Genomic DNA, 13,406 nt, shown 5'->3' on the forward strand with positions numbered 1-13,406 from the left:
CAGCTTGAACAGAAAATTATGTTTAACATTTTTGAAAAGACTTTTGCTTCTCACTACCTCATTTAAAATTTTCATGTTCATGGCAATGAGGAGTCAATTTCTATCTACTCAGTGAATAGAATTTGTTCAGAAATGTCCAAATTCTTCACAGAATTATAAAGAAACTGTTACATGCTTGTGAAATAAACCTGACACTTTGATATTTAATGCATTTATTGTTATTTATTTATTTTTTGCAAACTGCAAACTATATTCAGTAGAGACTGATGGAGGTGCTGTTATCACACGCCAGAGAGATCACTTCACTCTTTCTGCATAACCTGCCGGCAAAATATGCAGGTATTTAGCACCTTAATGCATGTGTTTCATAGGTAGGCCTTATATTAAGAGTAGGTGTGGTGGTACCCAAAAGTGATACAGAATTATAATAGAGAATAATAGATTAAGATAAATTACAACAAACTTGGACTTGAAGGTACACCATGGCTTTAAAATGTTAGGATTCAATTATTTTAGTGATATTGGGTAAGGAAAAGTTAACATGTTGGAAAGGTTTTTTTTCCCAAGTCGAGCAAATATGATAAAAAATGTTTTTAATTGCAGAGGATCAAAAATATGGAAGAATTTAGAAGAACAATCACCAGCTGGTTTTACATTCTTGTCCAAGTTGGCCAATGATAGTTTTAAAATTTTATTTTTTAAATAATACAGAACTAAATCTCAGTCTCAATTGATAAAAACAGCTGGAGAGGAAAAGAAGAATTTGCAAGAAAATTGTCAAGGAAGTTTAGATGTCTAAGCTTTACCTGTTTATATTAGTGGAGAAACTTAGTTGGCACTTGTAAATAAACTTGCAAAGCATTTTAAAAGATGAGGAGCTAATGAAAGGAAGAGGTTAACATTTTCTCATTTCTGAAGATGAACTGGTATTGCACAATTACTCTCCTAGAGGGAACGTCACTCTGGGCTCAAGAGCTATCGTACAAATACCCTTTTTTCCCCCTGCAATCACATGCAATTACCTTGGAAGCTGAAATTTTGGTATTTTTCTAAACAATGGCTAAATTTTAGGTAATGCAATAGAAGAAGCAAGGAAATGTGATTGTGACTGTTTCAGTGCTGTAATTAGCGAGGTAGTAAGTTTTTCCCACTACTCTCATATGTAAGAAAAACAAACAAACAAAAAAGCAACCCTCCCCCCAAACAAGCAGTAGTAATACATGTATTTAGATTGCTAAGGAGGAAGATTTTTTTTCAAATCTTTCAGCATAATTAGAGACATGTGTATTTTGAAACATGTGAACAAAGTTATTGCTTCATTCAAACAGCTGGAGAAACAGTGCTTAATAAAAACATTAAAGCTGACGTATAAGTTCTTTAGTCTGTGGCACTGTATCTGAATGGTGAATTTTTTTAGCTATTTGGGGAAATGTCTTTTACTGTAAACCACTGACTATGTTTATAAAAAATGGCATTTTTTTTCAGAATTGTTTCCAGTCAGTGATTCAGCTGTCAAAACTCAATTCTTTTGCAATTTTAGTAATGTAATGATTTTTCTGAGACTTGAGTATGTTTCAACTAGTGAATGAATATTTTTCACCTGCTCAAATTTAGTTTTTTCTTCAGCCAGTAATATCAGTACAGTTGGAGCAGGGCAAAATTGTCAGATTCACAAATAATTGTCATCAATCATTTTCATTTGAACAATTTATAAATACATAAATGTATCGCAAAGGAACATTTTGACCTAAAATGTTTTCTCTGACAAGACACAAAAATTCAGGTCAAGATTAGGTTTTATTTCTAACCTTTTCATTTGGTCAGTAAGAAAAAAAAATAGAAAACAAAACAAAACCCAAACAATTATATATATATATATATATATATATATATAAATACGTGTACATATACACAGATATTTGTCCATTTTTAAATACAGCAAGCCCCTGACCTCATTCCCTAGATTCAAAGCAAGTTATGTCAGTTTAGATTTATTTAGAAACTGGGTCCAAAATCATCACTTACTTAAAAAATCCAGGAAATGTGGTAGGTTGTCATCCCAGAATCTTAGTTTACTGTGGTGTCTCGTTTCAGTCAGTACCCAGGAATGAGATAAATACATTTACCTCATGAAGACAATTGTATCAGGTGTTTTCTGTTAGTAGAAAGACTGACACAGAATGAAGGTTCAATAGAGGAAACACTTTATAGTGAAACATTAGAATTAGCAAAGGTATGAGAGAACAAGATACAGCCTTTCTTAAGGGAAGCAGTCATTAAATAAACAGCCAATTAAGATGGAAGGCATCCAGTCTAATGAAGAGGCATTCACATTTTCTGGGAAATGAAACAACACTTGTTTAAATTCTTTTAAATGGCCAGAGTATCTTTTGCATTAAAACAATATCTGTTGAATAAGATCAAATATCTCTGAACCTCTTCAGGAAGATTTCAAATGTTACCAAAAAATTGGCTATAAAAGATAGCATGCTACATCAAAAGAGGGATTTTACAATGATATAACACAAACACAAGTTACCTTGGACCACAGAAGTCTTGACATCTGGGGTGGTATGGTAAATCAGATAGAGATAGTATGAACAATTTGTGAGCACATTTCTTTTGGTTCCTCACATAGGTCAAATATAAACTTTTGTTATGAACAAATGCTTCAATTTATTTTTGTCTTAATCTAGGTGAATTTAATAACAAATTCAAGGCTACTGCCTAGTGAGACATTCCCCTTTGAATGGTGTAACAAGTCCAGAAAGCAAGACGCAGTGCTGAAAAGCTGAAGCAGCACTCTGCTGTGTTTCCAGAGTATCCAGAGGCTTGTATAGTTGGTGCACAAAGGGACAATCCCCTGCACAGCAGTGGCTGGCAGCCACCACGGCCAGGTCAGTGGGGCACAAGCATCTGCTGCTGATGGTAACCAGAACACTCCGTGCCACATAGCAAGATAACGGGAAGCATGCTGGAACTCAGGAAACCACAGGAAGTTTGCAGTTTCCAGTTAACTGGGCCGTGAATTAGGATTCAGCTACTGGCAAACCTTGGAGACTTCCTCTCACAGCTGAATAGTATGGAAAAACATTCTGCTTGTGCTGACGGTGTGCAGGAGTGGAAAAGACAGCTGTATTTTAACATTACTATTTGCATAATGATGTGCAGAAGATGACACAACTATGACAATCCTGATACATATTTTTTAGTATTTTGATTCAGTATTATATCTTGATTAAATTAAATTGAACCACAGCACAGAAGAAGAAGTAAAAACATATATAATAAGGTTAGTTTTTCACTTTTGACACAGTAGGCCAATTTTTTTTCTCAATTTGACTGCATAAAACCCCATAACTCAATTTATTTCTGCTGGAAGTCCAGTGTAAGTGTATTAGCATTGGTAGAGATATTCTCATTCAAAATGACTATAACTGGCATTGCTTTGAATTTTTAAAAAAATATATGGTTAGTACTTTCCTTTTCTCCTTTTTGACTACCTTCTTCAAGTAAAAGATGTTTTTGCCTGTAGAGATTTTTATAAAATCCAAAGGCCTACCAAAAAGAAAGTAAATAATGAGCTGTACTTATTAAGGATGTTTGTATCAGCATGGGATAGAGGGTGAGGAAGCCTTGTTAAAATGTTCTTCTACCACTGTTACATGCTTCAGACATGTCTGTGCTAGAAGCTGGTGTGTTACAGGCAATCATGGACTATCATGCCAACAGCAAACAGCTTTCAGCAGAGTTAAAGGTTCTATTCCTGACAACCTTTTAAAAATATTATTTTTGGCAAGGAAAATCTGCCTGATCCTGTGAAATCCACACTTTTTTTTGTACCATGTTTTCCTTAACTTGAAAACTGGATTCACAATAATTAATAATATTTCAGAGAGTAAAATGATCTCTATTATTATATATCCTGGATTAAGGCAATGTAGAAATACGGAGTGGTGTTATTGAGCAATTAGTTTTGGGGAAAAAAGTCTGTTCAACCTAGTCATTTAGGAGGTTGCTTGATTTTGAGAATATGAGGCTTAAGACTCGGAAAGAGTTTGAAAATGTTAGCAAGTGGTCTTTTATGTGTAACAAAAGTGTCATAGAAACTGGAAATCTAAAGGTGAATGTTTCAGAGGAAAACACACATAATCACAGCAGTGTGTGAAAAATGTGGGTTGAATTCCTGTTCAGGGAAAAAAATACCAGGAATCACTGGTATGAAGAGTAAGACAAATTAAGAAGATCCCTTCCAAGGCACGATTTGCCAATCATGAAAAGAAATTAAAAGCAAAATATTATTTTGTGAGCAAAAAAGAGTGTGAAGTCCCCAAGCCTTTATGTGAATACCCTGAGAATAAAACAGACATGTAAAGCAGAACAGTGAATCTTTATGTGTCACCCTGCTTTGGTGCTGCTGCAGAGTTCCACTTACAACATGATATTTATTTTGCTAGGAACTCAATAGAATGTCCAAAACTGGATTTAAAACTTACTCTTTTATTTAAAAAAAAAATAAATACTATAAGATGCAAAGAAATAAGATAAGCTCCAACTCTATAAAATTATGTTTTACCACATAATGTAAAAAGAGTACAGGAAGACTAAGTAAGCAAAATAATAATTATTCAAAATGATAGACAAGAAAAGCAGTTAGTCGTGATCAAATATGGCTGTGGCAGCACATAAAGTTGAGTTAAGGAGAAACAGAAGTGAAGTTATATATGTGGCTTATGGATGGGAAACTATTCTGAGTCATATGAATGTGCAAAGAAATGTAAGAGAAAATTGGAATGACAAGTTGACAAGCAACATCACTGAAAGCTAGGAAGGGAATACTGATGGCTTCATAACAGATGAATATGAAGGTTGATCTCAGATGGTACAATTACATCAGTGCTATATTTAAACTAGTGATCTTAAGTTGGGAAATAGAAACAGCTTGTAGGAGAAAAAGTTGAAAATAGCTGGCCCTGAGAGTTTTCACAGTAAGAAGAGACAGAAAAGTCTAAACTTAGCAGTGGTGGCTTTCCTCCGACTGTTTTGGAGTGTGGAAAGAAACATCAGAAGTAGAAAACAGGGTATAAATTCTGACAAATTTACCAGTTAAATCATTTTTGCGGACTACAATTATGATAGAATATCAAGTGCATTATTGTAGCTGCTGCTTACAGAATGTTTATATATGCTTGTTTATAGGCTGAGGAAGGCTTTACTACCTTTACTGTTGGGTGGTAACACAGATCTTTCACTGACTTATAAAAAGATTTCAGAGCACCACCAGTTACCACAGCAATATTTAGTGATTTGGACGGTAGGGTCAGGCTGTGTGCTTGAAGGACTTCTGCCTTCTAGATTCCATAACCTCTCAATGACCTCAGAGATGAGCCAACTCCCATTTTCTTCAGCAGTTTGCTCATGAAGGGGGAGAGCAGTGCTGAGGGAAGGAGCATGTGCTGCAGCCTTTTCTCTTCAGCCTCTCACCATGGATGGAGCTGCAGAATGTCAGTCTTTCTGCTCTGTGGGGACAGAGGCAGGGGCGCAGCTGTAGTGGCCACAGAAAGTATGGCTGTGCCACAGCATACGGGATAGTGTTTGATGCCAAGTACACATCATGATGCCATCCATTCTGAATGTGAGAATTTAATTTACTTCAGGTGTATCTTTAGACTAGTTTTTCCTTTATTTGGAGTTTTTCTTTCTCATGTATTTGAAGTGAACATACAACCTGATGTCATCTGCTTAATAGATTGGAAAATTTCAAGTAGCCTGTTCCTGGAGCTGACTCAAGGCTTCTCCATGTACAGGAAAATTTGAATTTTTCAGCAGAACTAGAGTCTATACAAAAGAACGTGAAGGTTATAGAATGTGGATGTGCATGAAAAAGAGCATGGAGGAAAGAGAAGAGGGAGGTGTAGGGAGATCTATTGTCAAGACCATCCAGCAAGGTTCAGGATGACCAGGTGTAGAATTAAGACACCTACTTCATCAGCCACTGGATCCAAGCTCTCCAGTCTCTAGTTTCAGGAGATTGTTCCTTTCCTTGCCCACACTCCTCACCTCTCAAGCAGCAAACATGTCATCATTTACACTTCTTCCACTGCTTCCAGGGCTCAGCTGCTCTGGCAAAGGAAGAGACAGAAATAGGACTGGCTCAGAAGGTCAGATTTGCTACTGTTGCTGATGCATGTTCACTCTTAGAGCGAGCATAAAAACACACACACACACACACATATATGTATGGATATGTATATGTATATGTATATATAACACATATATCCTTACAGCATAAAAGTATAAATTACTTAGGCTGAGCGAGTTTACTGTCATAAGGTAGAGATCAGTTGCTCACATGGTATGAACAGCTCAAATGCATGGTCTTTGTATCCACAGAAGAAAGGCCTTCACAGAGGAAAGAGTGGAACTTGGCTGCTCCTTCTTGGGGCTGTCTTGCCACCCTGAACAGCTGCATCCATAGGCAACCTACCTACATTGCCTATACCTGCAGATGGCCCTGCTGTTTTCTGTTCAAATAAAATAAAAATTCTAAATTTAAAATTGAAACCTCAGCAATAATTTTCTTTGGGAATTTCTTTTTCATTTGGAAACAGAAGAATAAATATTTATATTAGGACATAATATCCAAATGTTTGTCTGATACCAATCTGAATTTATAGCGCAGCAGAGCTGGTACAATGCACTTTGAAGGATGGTAACAATGCAGTGAAGTATTTACTATGGAAATAACTTGCTTATTACTCATTACATGATTGATATTTGTTGTTGGTTAGTGTAACAAACATGCTTCATTAAAATGCTATTTAGCTATAATAGGCTAAAGAGCTTTTGAAATTGGTGTTTTAGGAAAACCACATATTCCCCAAACACAACAGGATTACCCATTCTAAAAAAAATTTACTTAAGCAGCTGTACAGGAACATTAACATATCTGCATGCATCTACATGATGAGCAGCTTGACAGACTGTGGGTCCGTCACAAAACTAGCCTTATACAGCAAAATAATAATTATTGGAGCCATTTCTGTGTATCTAAAAGTAGGTGCACAAGAAATAAGCATCTATTATGTGCTCTGGAGGTAACATGAATCTCAGCTAGGGCAAGTAGCTGTACATACAGGCAGCTTCAGACTTCAAGGAATATTTCTGAAAGGGCATAGCCAAGATTTGCAAACTGTTGGATGACACTTCAGTCTCTTCTTATGGAGAATAGACCCCATCTCTCTGTCTCAGACTCCAAATTAAATTTCCACAAGGTGTATGGGGAGACTATGTTATAGATATGGAATCACATATTTAGGGATGTCATATGCTATATATTGTTCATATATAATTATGAGGCATAAAAAGACAGAGTAAATTTAACTAAGGAATAGTCTGGGAACATAGTCCAGATACTATATATCAGTAAATGTTAAATGGGAAGGGCTAGAGTAATTTTCTGATTTGACCACCATTAGGAGAAGCTAAACACATCTGTCTAGGGAGGTTTCAGACTCCAGTAGAGAGAACACCAAAAGGCTCCCTAGAGATGTGCACTAAGCATTCCCCCTCCCTCTGACATTTCTAAAAGGAAATGTGATGAATTTATTCTGACAATAATAATAGTTCATTGTTTCCAAAACATTTGAAACATCTGGATTAAGAACATGTAATGAAATCCCAGACAAGATTCCAGGGGAAGCATACTTGAATTTCTGGAAGACACATGACTACAAAAGCTAATTTCCCATTCACTGGAAATTTTGAAAATGTTTTGTTGTGTTCAATTAAGGCTTCTCCTCTGACCATGACATTCTCACTAGCAAAAACAGTGCCTTACTTTCAGATGTGAGGGTGCACTCCCTTTAAAAAGAAAATGTACTGTGACTTCATACTAATCACCAGCCACTTTAATAATCTGTCTCAATTCAGCAATGCTGTTAGATCAGAATCATAACAAGGAGAACTTCCCAACAGGAGGTACTATGAGGACAGATTACTCAAGGGAATCATTAGATTCAAAGAATTTATATAATTTTTAAATGTTATGGTGTGGACTGTATGGTCATAGTTTACGTTAATATATTTTTAATTAAATTATTTCTAAATCTTGAAATTTCACTGCTGCAAGAGAAGAATCAAGTCTGCACATTGTTAAAGTCTCTTTTCTACAAAAGTCTTGTACAAATTAGCATGGTTAGTTGGCCTTACAGGAATAAGAGATTTTTACACTGTGACAGAAATTTAAACTGAAAACTCAAGGCGCATGCCAAAGCAAACATAGCCCAAAGCTGAGAGAGCATCCGCCATATGAACATGCTGAAAAGAGTGCTCAAGTATTTTAAGAAATGTTCACATGATGCCTTAGGATTAATGCTGCTTTGAACATTCCCACGCGGCTCTATTGTGGAGGCACATTAGCAACTGCTGTACAGGGGATGCTCCTTTCAGCCAAGGTCAAGTAAGTGACACTAATTGCCTGCAACTGCCTTCTGTCCAAGGTAACCCATTGATACACTGTGGAGGAAACACTGTATGCCTAAAAGAGAGAATTTCTACCCACACACCTTATTCAACATTTCCCCCACAGTTACACTTTTGAACAAGCTGAAATGCAGCTATTTTAGATGTGTGTATCTTTGGTGAGTGGCTTATGTACCATCTCTAAGTGCTGAGCATCTCTTCTGAGCCCCTGCCCTTGAGATATCTGAAATACAAAGAAAATACCCTGTGCATTGAAGTGCTCTGTGGGAGGACAGCAGGAGCAGATGATATTTATATACACAAGTATTATGCACAAAGTATAAGCATACAAATGGAACACTGAACAATATACAGAGACTTCTTAACCACCATCTGCTGACTTGCACAGATTAGTGAAAGCAAAAACATTATTTCCATTTTTCTCCTAATAATGCCATGTTGTGATGAAAGAAGTAAACTTCCAAGAGTTAATCATGCTGTTATCTGCATGATCATTTAAAGTATATGCCTTACTTTTTATAGAAATACTTTTAAATTGTCAAAGAAAATATAGTTCAGCACTTGATAATTTCAACTAATTTAATTTCTATCACATTGAGTTAGAAGGGTAGATTTAAAGGTATACATCTATGAAATTCCCATTAGAAAAACAATTGTATAAAATGCTGTGCATATAAGTTTCCAGTTAGATAACCAGAGGGTTATAACTTGCAGCATAGATTTCATTAATCTGATTAATTATCAAACCTATAAATGACTACTTCTCTGTGTGAACAAAGCACCCTCAGTTCTTCCCATCTCAGGAAAGTGAGAGGTAAAAGAAAGAGAAGGGAAAGTTTTAATGTCACCCTGAAATCATACATATTTATGTTTTAGAAACATAGTCCTTGCATTGTTTCATTGGAGCCTCCTGTACAAAGATATTCAGGATTTATTCCACTTGCTGTGACAGAATTGTGTAGATTCAATGGTAATATTGCACACTGTTTATGCATATTTGACAGCAGAATTAGCTGTAATGACTGATGCAGTCACCTCCAGCTGTCTGCCTCATCCTGCTTTCCAAGGCTGAAACTCTGGAATTTAGGTGAGAGTTATCCTTACCACCTTTCTGAGAAAAGAAATACCATCATCACACAATTCGTGATGCTCCTCAGAAAAAATCCTAGGACAAAGGCCATGCATGTGAGAGAGTTTCACAAATAATGCATCCCACTTATCAATCACTATTGCTGCTGCCATATTGTTCCTCGTATGGCATTTACCAACAAAAATATATTCTGAATCTAGAAATTAGATTGTGCATTTATAACTTCTGATAACAGTATGTATAAGGTATTATCAATGTGTTGAGAAGCAAAGGGAAATCTGGACTGTTTTGATTATGACATACATGTTAGTGTAACAACTTCTTAGGGAATGCAGATATAGGCTTATGGCAGTTGTATCTCTTAATCCCCTCCACACAGTATCATTTTCAGGAATCTAGTCACCAGATTCAATTAAATGTTCTTTCTTAAGTAAGAAAAAACAAAAGGGGAAACTGAGGTGGTCTTTCTTAAGCACAAAACAAACATCTCTGTTTTTGCTCTGCACCTTACCTTTCCTGCTCAGTGCTTCAGAGAGGGCTGGTATGAAGAAAGGAGCCATCTTGGACAACGAAAATTATTTTCAAGTGAATAGAGCTTCAAAAATTAGTGTAAGAGAATGGGAGCTAGAAGTTACCTGAGATGTTGAAGTGACCCTGTGGGATATTTCTTGACAAATACAATCTTAATAAAATACTTTCTTTATCTCTTTGTGGCATTTTTTCCTTACTGTGTTAGAAAGTCAGCCACTGAAGAACTTGCAGAGATCTGCTCCAGGAGTGGTACCATAGGGTATTTAAAAGAAAAACAGTGTCTTCACACACAGTGGGAGAGTAGGAGAAAAAGAAAATTAAAAATGTATACAATTTAAAGGTTAAGAGAGTTTCATACACCCATTTTGATACTGGACACGTTCTGCACAAGGGCACTTTTCTCCCTGGGTTGTTAATTCCAGTAAGTGGTCATGTCATGACTTGAACTGCTGGAACTGTTCCACTGGCTAAAATAAGATGTTAAAGACCTTGACAGCATTCCAATTGGAAAGCGTGTGTTATGGATCCTTCTTTCAGTACATTACATTCAGTTTTTCTTTTCTTTGAGAAAACAAACAAATTGGCTTAGCAGTAACAGCCCATTTGTATGCCACAAAGGTATGAATTAGAGGTTTGAAATGTCTGGACCAAAGGAAACATAGTATACATTCAAAAGCTCTATTATATTTGTTATGCAAAACAGATTTTTAAGACTCCTTACTTTAGAAGATTAATTGCAAAGACGTTTTTATAAAAGGCATTTTCAAATTTCAAAATGAAAGATAAAATTTACATGCACTACTAATTTGTTTTTGTTAGGAAATCATGCTGCCTGAAAAATTAACAATTTCTTCATGGCTCTTTGCCACCTACAGGCAAAATCTATTTTCCTCTTTGCTTTTTGATTTACTTTGAAGGTAAAAAGAGAGATGCATTGGTTATTGCAGTCCTGCCTTGCCAAGTGAGTGAAGCAATGCAAATTTTGCTATAATGTTCCATGCCCTTACAAGATCCAGTGCCTTTACACAGTGACACAAGTGCGAACACCTTGTTCTCTATAACATACCAAAGGACATCTCAGCAGGCAAAATGAGCCGCACACTCATGGAACTCTGCCATCAAAACAGTGACTCAGAGAATGTGGCTCCTACAGGGCTGCTTATTATCTCAACAGGACAAGCTTCTACGGGAAATTGTATGAAATTCGATATATTAACGTCAACCTAAAAACAGGCAAAGATATCACAAATCCTGCACAGACCTACCTCTGCTATCACTGGAAAGACAGAAGTAATTATTGTAATATATGTTAAAGGCTCAGCCCCACATGGTAAATTTCAGTATCTATGAAGTTGGTAACAATGAGATATTTTAAATCACTATTACTGTGAGTAGTACAAGAAAATCCTTTCCTGTTATTGGTACTTCAGGTTGTCTAATGCAGAAGCATAAATTACACACATGGATTACAATCTGAAGACTCTTATTTTGAACTATTGGGGTAAAAAAAAAAAACCAAAACCAAAAACAATTCAGAGATTGTTACACCCATGAAAATAGTCATAATTGCTTTGTTCTGATACTGGGAAACCCAAAAAAACCCCGGAATATAAAACTGAGAATACAAATTTATAATAGGAACATTTATTGTTATTCCTCAGGAGAAAGTCTTCTGCTGAAACAGTATTTTCTTACCAGAACTTCTAGCAAACAACTGTGGTCTGGTGCATCACAATCTTTCCAGCTGTAATTCAGAAAATTACCTTAATTTTGTATCTTGGAAGATAAGATTGAATATAGATGAAGATACATATAACCAAGCATGGAAACCACTAAAATACAGAATCTGTGCTAGAAACAAGTTACAAGACCATGGTACTATGACTTCACCATTGTAAGACAACTTGAGTGAAAGACTCACTGTCCAGTATAAAGAACTGTTCCACAATTGTTTCCAGAACTGCTTCCTAACCATTATGCCATCATGTAAAGTAACTCTTTGAAATAACAGCTATGAGATTAGAAACAGTCTAAGCAAGGAAAGGCCCTATTCATTCTGTGAGGCAGTTTTAAAGACTAATAAACCCATGATCTTTAAACAAACTTTCAATGTGGACACTCTATGTCAGTTATAGGCAGTTATATAGATACCATTTCTAGCAAAAACTGACCTTCTGACCAGGACCATGGAATGATGCTAAGCTACCCTCACTGAATTAGAGTTTCTCACTTGCAAATGGTGATTTCAACAAACGCCACTGTAGCTAGGGGCAACAAGGAAAGAGAGATAGAAAGTCAAGTAATGGACACAAACCATCCCCAGCAAGCAAGATCCTCTCTACAAGCAAGAAAAATAATAACTCAGAGTCATCTTTCTCTTGGCAACTGGGTCTTTTTTTCTTCCCATAGCCGTACCAAACATCCCCTGCATTGACTCATAGGCATTAGGCTTTGTGGCTGACTGCACACCCCAGCTTAGGTTGCTGGAAGGGCTGTTTCACAAAGCCACAGTGGAGCCTAAAGTTGTTCTATCCCTCAGACATTCTGGCTGGCTGTCTTTTCTGGCAGCTGTTGTGTCCATTCACTTGTGACAGCACTTCTGCCAGTTACCCTTTTCTTTTCATACTCCACAATTATTTCAGCTTCACCATGGGACTCCAGTGCCATACAGACTGGCACAAATCTCTAGACTGTGAAAGACTTCCTTAATAGTTCTTAATATTTCCTTTCTTCCTTGGCCATGAATTTCTTCTACATAGAACTCCAGACAACAGTTTGAGCAATTGTATGCAACAGTCTGGGCACAGCTGTGTATTGTCCTTCTCTTCCATAATCCAAACACCTTTACTACAGAGCCAGTTTTTATCAGACACTGGACAATAGGATCCCACTGTTGTAGATTTCTGGCTGATGTGAAAGACCTCCTTTGCTGAAAGCAAACTTGTTTGAGGCGCTTGCACTTCTGCTTTTGTTGCTGCTATAAGGATTTGCATTTTGCTACATACATTTTGAAGGGTTTGCTGTGGGGGGTTTGGGTGTTTTCTTTTTTTTTTTCCCTTCTCCGTCTTGTTGTAAGCTAGAATACAATTTTGGGCAGGAGAAAGCAATAATGTAGCTGAGGAAAGGTATGTGCACAGACACCCACTTTCAGTAATGGGAATTTTAATGTTCACTTGAGCAAGGAATACAGCTTCCAAAAGTCTGAAATACAGAGTGCACTGTAAATGCATATAAAAATGAAATCTGTTTTATCCTGACCACTGGACCTTTTCGTTCAGCTTCTCTACTCCCTACCAGATGC

Source organism: Parus major, chromosome 2, assembly GCF_001522545.3.
Source record: "Parus major isolate Abel chromosome 2, Parus_major1.1, whole genome shotgun sequence".
Lineage (NCBI taxonomy): Eukaryota > Metazoa > Chordata > Aves > Passeriformes > Paridae > Parus > Parus major.